We start from the raw sequence: 14812 nt of genomic DNA on the forward strand, positions 1-14812 counted from the left end.
TGTGTCGCTCTCTCTCTCCCTCATTCCCCCAGTTTGTGTTGCTCTCTCTCTCCCTCATTCCCCCAGTTTCTGTCGGTCTCTCTCTCCCTCATTCCCCCAGTTTGTGTCGCTCTCTCTCTCTCCCTCATTCCCCCAGTTTGTGTCGCTCTCTCCCCCTCATTCCCCCAGTTTGTGTCGCTCTCTCCCCCTCATTCCCCCAGTTTGTGTCGCTCTCTCTCCCTCATTCCCCCAGTTTGTGTCGCTCTCTCCCCCTCATTCCCCCAGTTTGTGTCGCTCTCTCCCCCTCATTCCCCCAATTTGTGTCGCTCTCTCTCTCCCTCCTCCCCCAGTTTGTGTCGCTCTCACCCCCTCATTCCCCCAGTTTGTGTCGCTCTCTCTCTCCCTCATTCCCCCAGTTTGTTTCGCTCTCTCTCTCCCTCATTCCCCCAGTTTGTGTCGCTCTCTCTCTCCCTCATTCCCTCAGTTTGTGTCGCTCTCTCTCCCTCATTCCCCCAGTTTGTGTCGCTCTCTCTCCCTCATTCCCCCAGTTTGTGTCGCTCTCTCTCCCCCTCATTCCCCCAGTTTGTGTCGCTCTCTGCCCCTCATTCCCCAGTTTGTGTCGCTCTCTCTCTCCCTCACTCCCCCAGTTTGTGTCGCTCTCTCTCACTCATTCCCCCAGATTGTGTCGCTCTCTCTGTCCCTCATTCCCCCAGTTTGTGTCGCTCTCTCTCTCCCTCATTCCCCCAGTTTGTGTCACTCTCTCTCTCCCTCATTCCCCCAGTTTGTGTCGCTCTCTCTCCCCCTCATTCCCCCAGTTTGTGTCGCTCTCTCCCCCTTATTCCCCCAGTTTGTGTCGCTCTCTCTCCCCCCTCATTCCCCCAGTTTGTGTCGCTCTCTCTCCCCCTCATTCCCCCAGTTTGTGTCGCTCCCTCTCTTCCTCATTCCCCCAGTTTGTGTCGCTCTCTCCCCCTCATTCCCCCAGTTTGTGTCGCTCTCTCTCTCCCTCATTCCCCCAGTTTGTGTCGCTCTCTCTCCCTCTTTCCCCAATTTGTGTCGCTCTCTCTCTCCCTCATTCCCCCAGTTTGTGTCGCTCTCTCTCTCCCTCATTCCCCAATTTGTGTCGCTCTCTCTCCCTCATTCCTCCAGTTTGTGTCGCTCTCTCTCTCCCTCATTCCCCCAGTTTGTGTCGCTCTCTCTCTCCCCCCATTCCCCCAGTTTGTGTCGCTCTCTCTCCCTCATTCCCCCAGTTTGTGTCGCTCTCTCTCCCTCATTCCCCCAGTTTGTGTCGCTCTCTCCCCCTCATTCCCCCAGTTTGTGTCGCTCTCTCTCTCCCTCATTCCCCCAGTTTGTGTCGCTCTCTCTCTCTCATTCCCCCAGTTTGTGTCGCTCTCTCTCCCTCATTCCCCCAGTTTGTGTCGCTCTCTCTCTCCCTCATTCCCCCAGTTTGTGTCGCTCTCTCTCTCCCTCATTCCCCCAGTTTGTGTCGCTCTCTCTCTCCCTCATTCCCCCAGTTTGTGTCGCTCTCTCTCCCTCATTCCCCCAGTTTGTGTCGCTCTCTCTCTCCCTCATTCCCCCAGTTTGTGTCGCTGTCTCTCCCCCTCGTTCCCCCAGTTTGTGTCGCTCTCTCCCCCTTATTCCCCCAGTTTGTGTCGCTCTCTCTCCCCCCTCATTCCCCCAGTTTGTGTCGCTCTCTCTCCCCCTCATTCCCCCAGTTTGTGTCGCTCTCTCTCTTCCTCATTCCCCCAGTTTGTGTCGCTCTCTCCCCCTCATTCCCCCAGTTTGTGTCGCTCTCTTTCTCCCTCATTCCCCCAGTTTGTGTCGCTCTCTCTCCCCCCGCATTCCCCAGTTTGTGTCGCTCTCTCCCCCTCATTCCCCCAGTTTGTGTCGCTCTCTCTCCCTCATTCCCCCAGTTTGTGTCGCTCTCTCTCCCTCATTCCCAAGCTTGTGTCGCTCTCTCTCATTCCCCCAGTTTGTGTCGCTCTCTCTCCCTCATTCCCCCAGTTTGTGTTGCTCTCTCTCTCCCTCATTCCCCAAGTTTGTGTCGCTCTCTCTCTCTCTCATTCCCCCAGTTTGTGTCGCTCTCTCTCTCTCTCATTCCCCCAGTTTGTGTCGCTCTCTCTCTCCCTCATTCCCCCACTTTGTGTCGCTCTCTCTCTCCCTCATTCCCCCAGTTTGTGTTGCTCTCTCTCTCCCTCATTCCCCCAGTTTGTGTCGCTCTCTCTCTCCCTCATTCCCCCAGTTTGTGTCGCTCTCTCTCCCTCATTCCCCCAGTTTTTGTCGCTCTCTCTCCCTCATTCCCCCAGTTTGTGTCGCTCTCTCTCCCTCATTCCCCCAGTTTGTGTCGCTCTCTCTCTCCCTCATTCCCCCAGTTTGTGTCGCTCTCTCTCTCCCTCATTCCCCCTGTTTGTGTCGCTCTCTCTCCCTCATTCCCCCAGTTTGTGTCGCTCTCTCCCCCTCATTCCCCCAGTTTGTGTCGCTCTCTCTCCCTCATTCCCCCAGTTTGTGTCGCTCTCTCTCTCCCTCATTCCCCCAGTTTGTGTCGCTCTCTCTCTCCCTCATTCCCCCAGTTTGTGTCTCTCTCTCCCCCTCATTCCCCCACTTTGTGTCGCTCTCTCCCTCATTCCCCAGTTTGTGTCGCTCTCTCTCTCCCTCATTCCCCCAGTTTGTGTCGCTCTCTCTCCCCCTCATTCCCCCAGTTTGTGTCGCTCTCTCTCCCTCATTCCCCGTTTGTGTCGCTCTCTCTCTCCCTCATTCCCCCAGTTTGTGTCGCTCTCTCTCTCTCATTCCCCCAGTTTGTGTCGCTCTCTCTCTCCCTCCTCCCCCAGTTTGTGTCGCTCTCTCTCTCTCATTCTCCCAGTTTGTGTCGCTCTCTCTCCCTCATTCCCCCAGTTTGTGTCGCTATCTCTCTCCCTCATTCCCCCAGTTTGTGTCGCTCTCTCTCCCTCATTCCCCCAGTTTGTGTCGCTCTCTCTCTGTCCCTCATTCCCCCAGTTTGTGTCGCTCTCTCTCCCTCATTCCCCGAGTTTGTGTCGCTCTCTCTCCCTCATTCCCCCAGTTTGTTTCGCTCTCGCCCCCTCATTCCCCCAGTTTGTGTCGCTCTCTCTTCCTCATTCCCCCAGTTTGTGTCGCTCTCTCTCTCCCTCCTCCCCCAGTTTGTGTCGCTTTCTCTCCACCTCATTCCCCCAGTTTGTGTCGCTCTCTCTCTCCCTCATTCCCCCAGTTTGTGTTGCTCTCTCTCTCCCTCATTCCCCCAGTTTGTGTCGCTCTCTCTCCCTCATTCCCCCAGTTTGTGTCGCTCTCTCTCTCCCTCATTCCCCCAGTTTGTGTCGCTCTCTCTCCCCCTCATTCCCCCTGTTTGTGTCGCTCTCTCCCCCTTATTCCCCCAGTTTGTGTCGCTCTCTCTCCCCCCTCATTCCCCCAGTTTGTGTCGCTCTCTCCCCCCCTCATTCCCCTAGTTTGTGTTGCTCTCTCTCTTCCTCATTCCCCCAGTTTGTGTCGCTCTCTCCCCCTCATTCCCCCAGTTTGTGTCGCTCTGTCTCTCCCTCATTCCCCCAGTTTGTGTCGCTCTCTCTCCCTCTTTCCCCAATTTGTGTCGCTCTCTCTCTCCCTCATTCCCCCAGTTTGTGTCGCTCTCTCTCTCCCTCATTCCCCAATTTGTGTCGCTCTCTCTCCCTCATTCCTCCAGTTTGTGTCGCTCTCTCTCTCCCTCATTCCCCCAGTTTGTGTCGCTCTCTCTCTCCCCCTCATTCCCCCAGTTTGTGTCGCTCTCTCTCTCCCTCATTCCCCCAGTTTGTGTCGCTCTCCCCATCATTCCCCCAGTTTGTGTCGCTCTCTCTCTCCCTCATTCCCCCAGTTTGTGTCGCTCTCTCTCTCCCTCCTTCCCCCAGTTTGTGTTGCTCTTTCTCTCCCTCATTCCCCCAGTTTGTGTCGCTCTCTCTCTCCCTCATTCCCCCAGTTTGTGTCGCTCTCTCTCCCTCATTCCCCCAGTTTGTGTCGCTCTCTCTCCCTCATTCCCCCAGTTTGTGTCGCTCTCTCTCCCTCATTCCCCCAGTTTGTGTCGCTCTCTCTCTCCCTCATTCCCCCAGTTTGTGTCGCTCTCTCTCTCCCTCATTCCCCCTGTTTGTGTCGCTCTCTCTCCCTCATTCCCCCAGTTTGTGTCGCTCTCTCCCCCTCATTCCCCCAGTTTGTGTCGCTCTCTCTCCCTCATTCCCCCAGTTTGTGTCGCTCTCTCTCTCCCTCATTCCCCCAGTTTGTGTCGCTCTCTCTCTCCCTCATTCCCCCAGTTTGTGTCGCTCTCTCCCCCTCATTCCCCCACTTTGTGTCGCTCTCTCCCTCATTCCCCAGTTTGTGTCGCTCTCTCTCTCCCTCATTCCCCAGTTTGTGTCGCTCTCTCTCCACCTCATTCCCCCAGTTTGTGTCGCTCTCTCCCCCTCATTCCCCCAGTTTGTGTCGCTCTCTCCCCCTCATTCCCACAGTTTGTGTCGCTCTCTCTCTCTCATTCCCCCAGTTTGTGTCGCTCTCTCTCTCCCTCCTCCCCCAGTTTGTGTCGCTCTCTCTCCCTCATTCCCCGTTTGTGTCGCTCTCTCTCTCCCTCATTCCCCCAGTTTGTGTCGCTCTCTCTCTCTCATTCCCCCAGTTTGTGTCGCTCTCTCTCTCCCTCCTCCCCCAGTTTGTGTCGCTCTCTCTCTCTCATTCTCCCAGTTTGTGTCGCTCTCTCTCCCTCATTCCCCCAGTTTGTATCGCTCTCTCTCTCCCTCATTCCCCCAGTTTGTGTCGCTCTCTCTCCCTCATTCCCACAGTTTGTGTCGCTCTCTCTCTGTCCCTCATTCCCCCAGTTTGTGTCGCTCTCTCTCCCTCATTCCCCGAGTTTGTGTCGCTCTCTCTCCCTCATTCCCCCAGTTTCTTTTGCTCTCGCCCCCTCATTCCCCCAGTTTGTGTCGCTCTCTCTTCCTCATTCCCCCAGTTTGTGTCGCTCTCTCTCTCCCTCCTCCCCCAGTTTGTGTCGCTCTCTCTCTCCCTCATTCCCCCAGTTTGTGTTGCTCTCTCTCTCCCTCATTCCCCCAGTTTGTGTCGCTCTCTCTCTCCCTCATTCCCGCAGTTTGTGTCGCTCTCTCTCCCTCATTCCCCCAGTTTGTGTCGCTCTCTCTCTCCCTCATTCCCCCAGTTTGTGTCGCTCTCTCTCCCCCTCATTCCCCCAGTTTGTGTCGCTCTCTCCCCCTTATTCCCCCAGTTTGTGTCGCTCTCTCTCCCCCCTCATTCCCCCAGTTTGTGTCGCTCTCTCTCCCCCTCATTCCCCCAGTTTGTGTCGCTCTCTCTCTTCATCATTCCCCCAGTTTGTGTCGCCTCTCTCCCCCTCATTCCCCCAGTTTGTGTCGCTCTCTCTCTCCCTCATTCCCCCAGTTTGTGTCGCTCTCTCTCCCTCTTTCCCCAATTTGTGTCGCTCTCTCTCTCCCTCATTCCCCCAGTTTGTGTCGCTCTCTCTCTCCCTCATTCCCCAATTTGTGTCGCTCTCTCTCCCTCATTCCTCCAGTTTGTGTCGCTCTCTCTCTCCCTCATTCCCCCAGTTTGTGTCGCTCTCTCTCTCCCCCTCATTCCCCCAGTTTGTGTCGCTCTCTCTGCCTCATTCCCCCAGTTTGTGTCGCTCTCTCTCCCTCATTCCCCCAGTTTGTGTCTGATACGCTTATCAATTACTTCATAAAAGGTGATGAGTCGAAGAAGAGATGACGAGTCGAAAGAAGAGATGAATAAGGCTTTTATTAGCTAAGAAGAGACCATGCTTCTTCGTGAGTGACTGAACAAGTCTGAACGAAACCCACACAGTGGTGGGTGGAGTCAGCTGAGGCATGCCTCCATACACAGCGCCACCCAGAGGTGGCAATATACAATACAGTGGTTTACCACATTCACCCCTTGTTTAATGTGAAGTCCGGCGGGGTGAAGGGTACTACAAGTTAAGTCTATCAGGAGGCCTTGTCTGACGTCCTGATCGTCGTGGTGGCGGCGGTGGTGTTGCAGCATCCGACGTCGGGTCTGGTGTCTGGGTGGTTGGCGAAGATTCCTGGGGCTTTGGCATGCCGTCTGCAGGGGTTGGGTTGGGAGGGGTGGTGGGGGATAACAGTGGTAAGGGGGATAACGGTGGTAAGGGGGATAACGGTGGTAATTCAGGGGTACCCGAGGGTGCGAGATCTCGTATGGAGACCGTGTCCTCCCGCCCGTCTGGGTATGTCACCCAGGCATACTGGGGGTTGGCGTGTAGGAGGTGCACCCGCTCGACCAGGGGGTCCGTTTTATGCGTCCTCACGTGCCTCCGCAGTAGGACGGGCCCAGGAGAAGTCAACCATGCCGGTAGCGAGGTTCCCGATGTAGACTTCCGGGGGAAAACGAACATTTTCTCATGAGGGGTCGCATTAGTGGCAGTACAAAGCAGTGACCGAATGGAGTGGAGCGCTGCAGGGAGGACCTCCTGCCAGCGGGAGGTCGGAAGGCCCTTAGATTTTAGTGCTAAGAGGACTGCCTTCCAAACCGTCGCGTTCTCCCTTTCCACCTGGCCGTTCCCCCGGGGGTTGTAACTGGTGGTCCTGCTCGTGGCGATACCTCTTGTTAGCAGGTACTGCCGAAGTTCGTCGCTCATGAACGATGAGCCCCTGTCGCTATGTATATAGCTGGGGAACCCGAACAGAGCGAAGATGTCATTCAGACACTTGATGACCGTGGTACTGGTCATGTCTGGGCAAGGGATGGCAAAGGGGAAACGGGAGTACTCATCAACTATGTTGAGGAAGTACACATTGCGGTCAGCGGAGGGGAGGGGCCCTTTAAAATCGACGCTCAGGCGTTCGAAGGGGCGGGTGGCCTTGATCAGGCTTGCTCTGTCCGGCCTATAGAAGTGCGGTTTGCACTCGGCGCAGATTTGGCAGCTCTTGGTCATGGTCCTGACCTCCTCGATGGAGTAGGGCAGGTTACGGGATTTGATAAAATGGAAAAACCTGGTGACCCCCGGGTGGCAGAGGTCATTGTGGAGGGACTGCAGCCTATCACTCTGCGCGTTGGCGCATGTACCACGTGATAGGGCATCTGGGGGCTCATTGAGTTTCCCTGGCCGATACAAGATATCATAATTGTAGGTGGAGAGTTCGATTCTCCACCTCAAGATCTTGTCGTTCTTGATTTTACCCCTCTGCTTATTATTAAACATAAAAGCTACTGAACGCTGGTCAGTGAGCAGGGTAAATCGTTTCCCGGCCAGGTAATGCCTCCAGTGACGCACCGCTTCTACAATAGCCTGGGCCTCCTTTTCGACGGAGGAGTGTCTCGTCTCGGGGCCCTGGAGGGTCCTTGAGAAAAAGGCCACGGGTCTGCCCGCCTGGTTAAGGGTCGCGGCTAGGGCGAAGTCGGAGGCATCGCTCTCCACTTGGAAGGGGATGGACTCATCCACCGCGTGCATTGCGGCCTTCGCGATATCGTTCTTGATAAGAGTGAAGGCTGCACACGCCTCTGGTGTCAGGGGGAAGGAGGTGGCTTTGATGAGGGGCCTGGCTTTGTCTGCATAGAGGGGCACCCACTGGGCGTAGTAGGAGAAAAACCCCAGGCATCTCTTCAGTGCTTTTTGGCAGTGGGGAAGGGGTAGCTCCATTAGGGGGCTCATTCTGTCGGGGTCGGGCCCGATGACTCCGTTCTCCACCACGCAGCCGAGGATGGCCAGGCGCTTGGTGTGAAACATACATTTTTCCTTATTGTACGTTAGGTTCAGCCGTTGGGCCGTACGGAGGAAATTTGCTAGATTAACGTCGTGGTCCTGCTGGTCGTGGCCGCAGATGGTGACGTTATCCAAATAGGGGAAGGTTGCCCGCAGCGCGTTCTGGTCAACCATTCGGTCCATCTCCCTTTGGAAGACCGAAACCCCGTTGGTGACGCCGAAGGGGACCCTAAGGAAGTGGTAGAGGCGGCCGTTTGCCTCGAAGGCAGTATACTGGCGGTCCTCATGGCGGATGGGCAGCTGGTGGTACGCTGACTTAAGGTCGATGGTGGAGAATACTTTGTATTGCGCAATCTGATTGACCATATCAGATATGCGAGGGAGGGGGTACGCGTCCAGCTGGGTGTACCGGTTTATGGTTTGGCTGTAGTCGATTACCATGCGGCGTTTTGCAGTGGTTTTAACGACTACAACCTGGGCTCGCCAGGGGCTAGTGCTACCTTCGATAATGCCCTCCTTCAATAGCCGCTCCACCTCAGAGCTGATAAAAGCTCTGTCCCCGGCACTGTACCGCCTGCTTTTGGTAGCGATGGGTTTACAGTCGCGGGTGAGGTTAGCGAACAGGGGAGGGGGGGGGACTTTTAATGTGGAAAGGCTGCAGGTGGTTTGCAGCGGGCGATTTAAAAGTTGTTGGTTGCAGACTGTGAGTGGGGGGAGGGGTCCACCGTATGCTAGTGTGACACTCTTAAGGTGGCACTGAAAATCCAACCCTAGCAGGACGGCAGCGCAAAGACGGGGCAGGACTAGCAGTTTAAATTTTTTATATTCAGTGCCCCCTACTGACAGGGTCACCACACAGTAGCCGCTGATGTCTATTGACTGGGACTTGGACGCCATAGAAATGCGATGGTGCGTTGGCAGAATCGTGAGGGAGTGGCTACGTACCGTGTCGGGGTGGACGAAACTCTCTGTGCTCCCGCTGTCGATCAGGCAACTGGTGGCGCGGCCGTTTACCGCGATATCCATCATGGAGCTGGATAGATGGTGAGGGAGGGCTTGATCCAGCGTCACGGAGGCCAGTATGTGGCTTAGTGAGTCACTATAGTCATCCGCCGAGACGGTGGTCGGTTCCGGTGACGAAATGGCGGTTGAGTGCGTTGGATACGATGGCGGCGGATGCCATGCGGCCGGGGGTACACAAAATGGCGGATAAGATGGCTGCTCCCACGGCCCGCACGCTGCGCTGCTGGCTGGCTTCCCCTTGCAGGCGTTAGCGTAATGGCCTTTCTTCCCGCAGCCCGAGCAGGTAGCTGTCTTAGCTGGGCAGTGCGCTCTGGGATGTTTTAACTGGCCACAGAAATAGCATTTTTGGGCCTGGTTACTGGGCATCGAAGCAGTTCTTACCGGAGGCTGCTGTCTCGGTTGGGTCGCTGCAGCGGTTGGTGCCGGGGGCGGCGGTCCCGTGTCCCACGGTTTCGATTGCCATGTCTCGGCGCCGTTACGGGGGTATGCCTCGAGGTTTCGGTGGGCCTCTTCTAACGAGAGCGCAAGGGCAATGGCCGTCTTCAGGTCGGGTTCCTTGCTTTCTAGCAGTCTCTGCCGGGTGTGGTCTGACTGGAGGCCCCTGACGAAGGCATCACAGGCGAGTCCCTGCGCGTGCTCCACAGCCGTTACCGCTTTACAATCGCAGTCTCTGCAGAGTGCCAGTAGCGCCCGTGCAAATGCCCCTACCGATTCTCCCGGTTGCTGCCTGCGGGATCCCAAGAGGTGTCGGGCGTAAATTGTGTTCACTGGGCGCGTATATTGCCCTTTTAGTAGCTCGAGGGCCGCCACGTACGTATTAGAGTCCCGGATTAGCATATATACTTGATGGCTCACCTGGGCGGTCAAAATTTTCAGTTTGTGATCCTCCTCTGTAACCTGTGAGATTGCGAGGAAGGATTCAAAGCAGCTCAGCCAGTGTTCAAACTTGGCTGATGCACCCACCTCTTGAGGGTCGAGGTCCAGGCGTGGTGGTCTGAGGGCTCTCAGCAATGTCTGCTGTATCCGTTGCTGTTGTTGCTCCTCAGGTGTCGCCATTTAATTTTAGCTAATAAAATTGATACGCTTATCAATTACTTCATAAAAGGTGATGAGTCGAAGAAGAGATGACGAGTCGAAAGAAGAGATGAATAAGGCTTTTATTAGCTAAGAAGAGACCATGCTTCTTCGTGAGTGACTGAACAAGTCTGAACGAAACCCACACAGTGGTGGGTGGAGTCAGCTGAGGCATGCCTCCATACACAGCGCCACCCAGAGGTGGCAATATACAATACAGTGGTTTACCACAGTGTCGCTCTCTCCCCCTCATTCCCCCAGTTTGTGTCGCTCTCTCTCTCCCTCATTCCCCCAGTTTGTGTCGCTCTCTCTCCCTCATTCCCCCAGTTTGTGTCGCTCTCTCTCTCTCATTCCCCCAGTTTGTGTCGCTCTCTCTCCCTCATTCCCCCAGTTTGTGTCGCTCTCTCTCTCCCTCATTCCCCCAGTTTGTGTCGCTCTCTCTCTCCCTCATTCCCCCAGTTTGTGTCGCTCTCTCTCTCCCTCATTCCCCCAGTTTGTGTCGCTCTCTCTCTCCCTCATTCCCCAGTTTGTGTCGCTGTCTCTCCCCCTCATTCCCCCAGTTTGTGTCGCTCTCTCCCCCTTATTCCCCCAGTTTGTGTCGCTCTCTCTCCCCCCTCATTCCCCCAGTTTGTGTCGCTCTCTCTCCCCCTCATTCCCCCAGTTTGTGTCGCTCTCTCTCTTCCTCATTCCCCCAGTTTGTGTCGCTCTCTCCCCCTCATTCCCCCAGTTTGTGTCGCTCTCTCTCTCCCTCATTCCCCCAGTTTGTGTCGCTCTCTCTCCCCCCGCATTCCCCAGTTTGTGTCGCTCTCTCCCCCTCATTCCCCCAGTTTGTGTCGCTCTCTCTCCCTCATTCCCCCAGTTTGTGTCGCTCTCTCTCCCTCATTCCCAAGCTTGTGTCGCTCTCTCTCTCTCATTCCCCCAGTTTGTGTCGCTCTCTCTCCCTCATTCCCCCAGTTTGTGTCGCTCTCTCTCCCCCCGCATTCCCCAGTTTGTGTCGCTCTCTCCCCCTCATTCCCCCAGTTTGTGTCGCTCTCTCTCCCTCATTCCCCCAGTTTGTGTCGCTCTCTCTCCCTCATTCCCAAGCTTGTGTCGCTCTCTCTCTCTCATTCCCCCAGTTTGTGTCGCTCTCTCTCCCTCATTCCCCCAGTTTGTGTTGCTCTCTCTCTCCCTCATTCCCCAAGTTTGTGTCGCTCTCTCTCTCTCTCATTCCCCCAGTTTGTGTCGCTCTCTCTCTCCCTCATTCCCCCAGTTTGTGTCGCTCTCTCTCTCCCTCATTCCCCAGTTTGTGTCACTCTCTCTCTCCCTCATTCCCCCAGTTTGTGTCGCTCTCTCTCCCTCATTCCCCCAGTTTGTGTCGCTCTCTCTCTCCCTCATTCCCCCATTTTGTGTCGCTCTCTCTCTCCCTCCTTCCCCAGTTTGTCGCTCTCTCCCCCTCATTCCCCCAGTTTGTGTCGCTCTCTCTCTCTCTCATTCCCCCAGTTTGCGTCGCTCTCTCTCCCTCATTCCCCCAGTTTGTGTCGCTCTCTCTCTCCCTCATTCCCCCAGTTTGTGTCGCTCTCTCTCCCCCTCATTCCCCCAGTTTGTGTCGCTCTCTGCCCCTCATTCCCCCAGTTTGTGTCGCTCTCTCTCTCCCTCATTCCCCCAGTTTGTGTCGCTCTCTCTCACTCATTCCCCCAGATTGTGTCGCTCTCTCTCTCCCTCATTCCCCCAGTTTGTGTCGCTCTCTCTCTCCCTCATTCCCCCAGTTTGTGTCACTCTCTCTCTCCCTCATTCCCCCAGTTTGTGTCGCTCTCTCTCCCTCATTCCCCCAGTTTGTGTCGCTCTCTCTCTCCCTCATTCCCCCAGTTTGTGTCGCTCTCTCTCCCTCATTCCCCCAGTTTGTGTCGCTCTCTCTCCCCCCTTATTCCCCCAGTTTGTGTCGCTCTCTCTCCCCCCTCATTCCCCCAGTTTGTGTCGCTCTCTCTCCCCCTCATTCCCCCAGTTTGTGTCGCTCTCTCTCTTCCTCATTCCCCCAGTTTGTGTCGCTCTCTCCCCCTCATTCCCCCAGTTTGTGTCGCTCTCTCTCTCCCTCATTCCCCCAGTTTGTGTCGCTCTCTCTCCCTCATTCCCCAATTTGTGTCGCTCTCTCTCTCCCTCATTCCCCCAGTTTGTGTCGCTCTCTCTCTCCCTCATTCCCCAATTTGTGTCGCTCTCTCTCTCCCTCATTCCTCCAGTTTGTGTCGCTCTCTCTCTCCCTCATTCCCCCAGTTTGTGTCGCTCTCTCTCTCCCCCTCATTCCCCCAGTTTGTGTCGCTCTCTCTCCCTCATTCCCCCAGTTTGTGTCGCTCTCTCTCCCTCATTCCACCAGTTTGTGTCGCTCTCTCCCCCTCATTCCCCCAGTTTGTGTTGCTCTCACTCTCTCATTCCCCCAGTTTGTGTCGCTCTCTCTCCCTCATTTCCCCAGTTTGTGTCGCTCTCTCTCTCCCTCATTCCCCCAGTTTGTGTCGCTCTCTCTCACTCATTCCCCAGTTTGTGTCGCTCTCTCTCCCTCATTCCCCCAGTTTCTGTCGCTCTCTCTCCCTCATTCCCCCAGTTTGTGTCGCTCTCTCTCCCCCCGCATTCCCCCAGTTTGTGTCGCTCTCTCTCTCCCTCATTCCCCCAGTTTGTGTCGCTCTCTCTCCCTCATTCCCCCAGTTTGTGTCGCTCTCTCTCCCTCATTCCCCCAGTTTGTGTCGCTCTCTCTCTCCCTCATTCCCCCAGTTTGTGTCGCTCTCTCTCCCTCATTCCACTGTTTGTGTCGCTCTCTCTCCCCCTCATTCCCCCAGTTTGTGTCGCTCTCTCCCCCTCATTCCCCCAGTTTGTGTCGCTCTCTGTCCCTCATTCCCCCCGTTTGTGTCACTCTCTCTCCCTCATTCCCCCAGTTTGTGTCGCTCTCTCCCCCTTATTCCCCCAGTTTGTGTCGCTCTCTCTACCCCCTCATTCCCCCAGTTTGTGTCGCTCTCTCTCTCCCTCATTCCCCCAGTTTGTGTCGCTCTCTCTCTTCCTCATTCCCCCAGTTTGTGTCGCTCTCTCCCCCTCATTCCCCCAGTTTGTGTCGCTCTCTCTCTCCCTCATTCCCCAGTTTGTGTCGCTCTCTCTCTCCCCCTCATTCCCCCAGTTTGTGTTGCTCTCTCTCCCTCATTCCCCCAGTTTGTGTCGCTTTCTCTCTCCCTCATTCCCCCAGTTTGTGTCGCTCTCTCTCTCCCTCATTCCCCCAGTTTGTGTCGCTCTCTCTCCCTCATTCCCCCAGTTTGTGTCGCTCTCTCCCCCTCATTCCCCCAGTTTGTGTCGCTCTCACTCTCTCATTCCCCCAGTTTGTGTCGCACTCTCTCCCTCATTCCCCCAGTTTGTGTCGCTCTCTCTCCCTCATTCCCCCAGTTTGTGTCGCCCTCTCTCTCCCTCATTCCCCCAGTTTGTGTCGCTCTCTCTCCCCCTCATTCCCCCAGTTTGTGTCACGCTCTCTCCCTCATTCCCCCAGTTTGTGTCGCTCTCTCTCCCTCATTCCCCAGTTTGTGTCGCTCTCTCTCTCCCTCATTCCCCCAGTTTGTGTCGCTCTCTCTCCCTCATTCCCCCAGTTTGTGTCGCTCTCTCTCCCTCATTCCCCCAGTTTGTGTTGCTCTCTCTCTCCCTCAGTCCCCCAGTTTGTGTCGCTCTCTCTCCCCCTCATTCCCCCAGTTTGTGTCGCTCTCTCTCCCTCATTCCCCCAATTTGTGTCGCTCTCTCTCCCTCATTCCCCCAGTTTGTGTCGCTCTCTCTCCCCCTCATTCCCCCAGTTTGTGTCGCTCTCTGTCCCTCATTCCCCTGGTTTGTGTCGCTCTCTCTCTCTCATTCCCCCAGTTTGTGTCACTCTCTCTCCCCCTCATTCCCCCAGTTTGTGTCGCTCTCTCTCCCTCATTCCCCCAGTTTGTGTCGCTCTCTCTCTCCCTCATTCCCCCAGTTTGTGTCGCTCTCTCTCCCGCCGCATACCCCCAGTTTGTGCCGCTCTCTCTCTCTCATTCCCCCAGTTTGTGTCGCTCTCTCCCCCTCATTCCCCCAGTTTGTGTCGCTGTCTCTCCCTCATTCCCCCAATTTGTGTCGTTGTCTCTCTCCCTCATTCCCCCAGTTTGTGTCGCTCTCTCTCATTCCCCCAGTTTGTGTCGCTCTCTCTCTCCCTCATTCCCCCAGTTTGTGTCGCTCTCTCTCTCTCCCTCATTCCCCCAGTTTGTGTCGCTCTCTCTCTCTCATTCCCCCAGTTTGTGTCACTCTCTCTCTCCCCCCCATTCCCCCAGTTTGTGTCGCTCTCTCTCTCTCTCATTCCCCCAGTTTGTGTCGCTCTCTCTCCCTCATTGCCCCAGTTTGTGTCGCTCTCTCTCTCATTCCCCCAGTTTGTGTCGCTCTCTCTGTCCCTCATTCCCCCAGTTTATGTCGCTCTCTCTCTCCCTCATTCCCCCAGTTTGTGTCGCTCTCTCTCTCCCTCATTCCCCCAGTTTGTGTCGCTCTCTCTCTCATTCCCCCAGTTTGTGTCGCTCTCTCTCCCCCTCATTCCCCCAGTTTGTGTCGCTCTCTCTCCCTCATTCCCCCAATTTGTGTCGCTCTCCCTCATTCCCCCAGTTTGTGTCGCTCTCTCTCCCCCTCATTCCCCCAGTTTGTGTCGCTCTCTGTCCCTCATTCCCTCCGTTTGTGTCGCTTTCTCTCTCTCATTCCCCCAGTTTGTGTCGCTCTCTCTCCCCCTCATTCCCCCAGTTTGTGTCGCTCTCTCTCCCTCATTCCCCCAGTTTGTGTCGCTCTCTCTCTCCCTCATTCCCCCAGTTTGTGTCGCTCTCTCTCCCGCCGCATTCCCCCAGTTTGTGCCGCTCTCTCTCTCTCATTCCCCCAGTTTGTGTCGCTCTCTCCCCCTCATTCCCCCAGTTTGTGTCGCTCTCTCTCCATCATTCCCCCAATTTGTGTCGTTGTCTCTCTCCCTCATTCCCCCAGTTTGTGTCGCTCTCCCTCATTCCCCCAGTTTGTGTCGCTCTCTCTCTCCCTCATTCCCCCAGTTTGTGT

The sequence above is a fragment of the Somniosus microcephalus genome, chromosome 11 (genome assembly GCF_052327205.1).
Source record: "Somniosus microcephalus isolate GS21.2 chromosome 11, FLI_Smic_1.0, whole genome shotgun sequence".
NCBI lineage: Eukaryota > Metazoa > Chordata > Chondrichthyes > Squaliformes > Somniosidae > Somniosus > Somniosus microcephalus.